The sequence below is a fragment of the Urocitellus parryii genome, chromosome 15 (assembly GCF_045843805.1).
Source record: "Urocitellus parryii isolate mUroPar1 chromosome 15, mUroPar1.hap1, whole genome shotgun sequence".
NCBI lineage: Eukaryota > Metazoa > Chordata > Mammalia > Rodentia > Sciuridae > Urocitellus > Urocitellus parryii.
This window is the reverse complement of record NC_135545.1, coordinates 16,849,140-16,853,822: the sequence shown is the minus strand read 5'-3', so window position 1 is coordinate 16,853,822 and position 4,683 is coordinate 16,849,140.

Sequence of the window (4,683 nt, the reverse complement as noted above, 5' to 3'; positions counted from 1 at the left end):
AGGAGGCAGCTTAACAAGTTCTCATGCATCTACCCGGTAGATGCATAATAGATGGATGTTTCCGGTGATGCACTGAAAAATAGCTCTTGGTAGTAAGGGGGAATAGGATGGAGAAGTGGGAGGGTGGAGGAGAAAGAAGGCCCTGATTTATAGCCCTTGCCAATTTCTGTGCAATCTACATGTCCCTCGGGGTTAATTTCTACCAACGTGAGGATACTAAACATGGGTTTGGCAAGCGATGCTACTAATCAGCTCCTCTAAGCCGGCTGGAACACATCCCTGAGCATATGCTCAAAGAGCAGGCTGATCGCATCCTCCTGGGGGAGGCTTTATCTTTCCCTGGCTACAGATAGAGCAAGGTTCTTGCCCCAGGCTCCTGACACAATTAACACTGTCTAAATGCGGCTGGCTGGGCTTGATCCAAGAGCATCCGGGTAGCTGTGTGTTTGTGGGGCTCGTCTGAATCCCCTGCCCTGAAGCAGGATGCCAGATGGGTAAACAGGAATATTAGTCTCTGGTTAATGAATAACTCGGACAGCAGCCTAGAGCTGCTACCAGGAAACAGAGGTGGAGAGAGAGCTGGCTCGGCTGGACCTGGGGGCCCAGACGACAGGAATAAGGAAGGTGGCATTGACTATTTCACTTCCCCTTTCTGGAAAAGATGCATTTGTGCCCCTGCTTCTGAACTTCTCACCTGACCACAGCCAGAATTCATAAGTCATGTGGTTTTGTGATAATCACTGAAGTCAGAGAAGCAGGAGCCATGAGGAGGGTCTAGAAGAAAACCTACTACCAAGACTCCAACTTTTCTCCCTTGAACCTCCCTGCCTGGAGCTCCAGGTCTCCGTGAGCGCCCCTGTTTTCACCCCGCTTTATCTCCTGTGGTTAAACACTTTTGCCCCAATTTTCTTCTTTTCATTATTTTCCTCTGGTTACAGGAAATGAGGACATTTCTCATCTACAAATTGCACACCCAACCAGGAAATTAGGCCAAAGATCTCTAAGCCCTTCGAAACCGTAGTCCAGTAACCCACTTGGCAAAGTTTGGAACATCTGCTGAGGTAGAGTATGTGAGGTCAAGCCTCAGGGGTGGGAGCCGATTCTGCAGACGCAGACGCAGACCCAGACCAGGGTCAGAAACCCACCATCCCCTGCCATCTGTCAGCCTGAGCTGTGACCGGCTCAAGGAAGCAGAGTTAGAAAAGTAAATACACCGCTCCCAAATGTAGAAGTTTTACATGAAAAGCCATCCGTGTGTAGGACAGTCTCAAGTTTGTAAAGTGCCACAGCAAACATGAGACAGTTTGAATTTCCACAGCTGTGGGTGTTCATTGATCCACAGACACTGCCTGAGGCTTAGTCAGTGCCAGGTCCGACCCCTGCTCTCACGTGGCCGGCATTCCAGCAGACAAACGGACAGACAGACCAGTAAAGAAGACACTGGGAGGGGACACTGAGTGCTGTGGAGACAGTAAGTCACAGGTAGAGAATGATTTTGGAGACGAAAGTGAGTGGCTACTTCTAAACCAGGGGCTTGGGAAGGCCAGTCTAAAGTCACATTTGAACTGTGACTAGAAGGATAGGAAGGAATTGTAAATGCCAAGAACTGGGGGGTGGGGAGAAAGCTCCAAGCCACGGGTTTAAGGCCAATGCAAGGCCTCAAAAAACTGAGCATGTGCCAAGGAAAAGACCCAGGATGGAGGCTGGAGCTTAGGAACCGCTGGAAAAACTGTCAGATCAAACTTTAGGAGAAGAAGCACAGTAGATACCATCACCTCGATTCACAAGAAGAAAAGCTGAGGCTCAGAGATGGGAAGTGACAGGAGTCTTAGGGAAGATGGGCTTCTGCCCCTGGCTCCCGACTCCCTCCCCAACACGCCCACTCTTTCTTTCTCCCTCTCAACCTGTTTACCTCGCTAGGGAGGGAAAGGAGGGCAGGAAGCATGACTCACGCCACAGCGTGCGGTTTTTTGGGTATAGAAAGTGGGGGACAGAGATGGAGGCTGATGGTGGAGGTTCTGAGAAAGCAAAGGTGACAGAGGTGGAACAAGATGCTGACGGCAGAGTGGAGACCAGGACAAAAAACGAGGCTGTCCCGACTGGGGACAGGCGGGATGCCTGGACTCAGAGAAAGGTTTGGGGGACCAAGGAGTAACTGAAAGCCACCTCATCCTGCTCCAAGGCCCCATGGCCTGCAACAGAGGGGACAGCTTGAGGACAGAAGGGTGAATGGCGGAGCTCAGGGGAATCCTCGTCTCCAGTCTCAACAATGGTTGCATTTCACGGTCACCAGGGGAGATTCTAAAATCATCAGTGCATTGGGCATTTGCTTTTCTAAAGGTCTCTAGGTGCCCATGAGCAGGCGAGGTTGGAATCACTCTGTCTAGTCTTGCTCCTCATCGGGCCAGGCAGAGATGTCTCCAGGGAGGCAGCAGGGTTTTCTTTGGGTACCAGGGATTGAACCCAGGAGTGCTTAACCACTGAGCCACATCCCCAGCCCCTTTTTATATTTTATTTAGAGACAGGGTCTCACTGAGTTGCTTAGGGCCTCACTAAGTTGCTGAGGCTGCTTTGAACTCGTGATCCTCCTGCCTCCGCCTCCCAAGCAGCTGGGATTACAGGTGTGCACCACCTCACCTGGCTGTGCTTTCGTTTTCTCACTGAACAAGAACAACAAAAATGGAGCCAACAGCATCTACATCATTACGTCATTAGGAGGATTAAAAGAGTCTAATAGCGCTCCTACAAAGTACTTGAACAATGTCTGTAGAACCCTAGAGCTACACCTTGCAAGCTCATTCTTGCCTCAAATCTTGCACTTGATGTCCCTTTTCCTAGGGCCCTATTTCCCCCAGATTCCGCAGGGCCATCTTCATCTCTCAAGCTGCCTCTGACTCAAACTCCACTTGCTCATAGGACTTTCCCCTCAACCCACTCCAAAGCTGCCTCCCTCGGCCACACTCACGTTATCACTGCCTGCATCCCTAGCCGACAATCGTGTTGCTTGATGTTTCTGGAAAAGTTATACGTGCACATAGTTTAATGAGTCAAAGGGTTTGCTGTAAAAGATAGCATCCTTTAGCCTCTCCCTCTACCATCATCCTTAACCACTTCCTGGAGGCCACAGTTTCCACCTCTTTTCAACGAAATATTTATTCCTTCCTTTCTTTAAGGAACTTGCTTATTTTATTTTATCTCTTCATTTTTCGATCTCATATTTTATCTGTTCACTTTCCCTGTGGCTAAGGAGATTTCGTTCTCATCCCTAATACATATAGTATGCATGCATCCTTCTACCCTGCATCTTCCTAATAAACTTATATTGCAATTATGTTAGAACAGTATTCAACGGTCACATTACTGTGACTACGTAAATGTCACTTACAGTGGAACTCTACCATGATATACAATTACTTTTTCTATCCTGCACATATTTTTCCTCCATTCCTTAGAATTAATACGTGTCTTGTTTTTTTTAATCATTCACTTAGTTTTTTATACATTTAGCATTAATTTTGACACCAAATTGTGTGTGAGATGGCCCCAGAGATCCTGCTGCTCACATCCTTTTATAACCCATCTCCCTGTGAGAGTGCGATGAGCAAAAAGTGATGCCCACGATCTAATCTCCTCTCAAGACCTTCAGAGGTATTCCTAGGACTCAGATTTCATTTTCCTAAGGAAATCTCAACCACAACTTCCTGACCTGCTCCAGTCTGACCTGGAGGTGGTTGATGCCAAGGGTACAGCTGGCCCCTGAATATCAAAAGCCTCTTTGATTTTCTGCCCTTGTCTTTCTCTTCTTTGGTTTACATTCTCTAGTAAGTTCTTTGGAAAACAAATATTTGGAGACTTTGCATGTCAGAATATGCCCTAATCCTACCTTGGTGCTTTATAGATATTTGGGTTCTCAATGGAATCCTGACTGGTGATCATTTTCCTTGAGATTAGAAAGGCATTGTCACGTGGTCTTCCAGCTCCTAGTCTTGTGGAAAGTTTCCAAGACATTCAGATGCCTTTCTTTGGTATGTGGCTTGTTGTTTTCTCTCTGGAAGCTTGTAGGATCCTTTCCTTCTTCACAAGTATCCTAAAATCGTATTTATTGTATCAGGTACTCTTTCAATCTGCAAAATAATATCCTTTGGTTTTAAGAGATTCTCTTGAAATGCTGTAATTTCTTTGCCTTCATTTCTCTTCTCTCCCTCAGGAATTCCAATTATTTGGACGTGTGTGAACCCCTAACCTAGCTTCTAATTTTCCCTTCTCTCCCATTGTATATTGCTGCAACTATTTGCTTTCTGTGAGATTTCCTTGAGTTTATCTTCCAGCTTTTCTATTTAATTATTTTTGCTATCATTTTTAAGGCCTAATTACCTTTTTATGGCATTTTGATCTTATTTTGTGGTTGTAATATCCACTCTGAACTCATTGGAGAATTTTCTTCTTCTTGATCTGAGTTGCTTTATTTGGTGTTGGTTTCTGTCCTTTATGTTAGGAAATGTCATCAGATAGCTGGTAATCTTTGGTTTTCTGCTCATATTGAAGAGAAGGAAGGGTGCTCATATTTTTTTTTAGGTACATAAAAAGTATATGAAGGTAATATGACCTGATGTCTAGACTTTTCTTTTTCTTTCTCTTTTTCTTTCTTTCTTTCTTTTTTTTTTTTTTTTTTTTTTTTTTGGT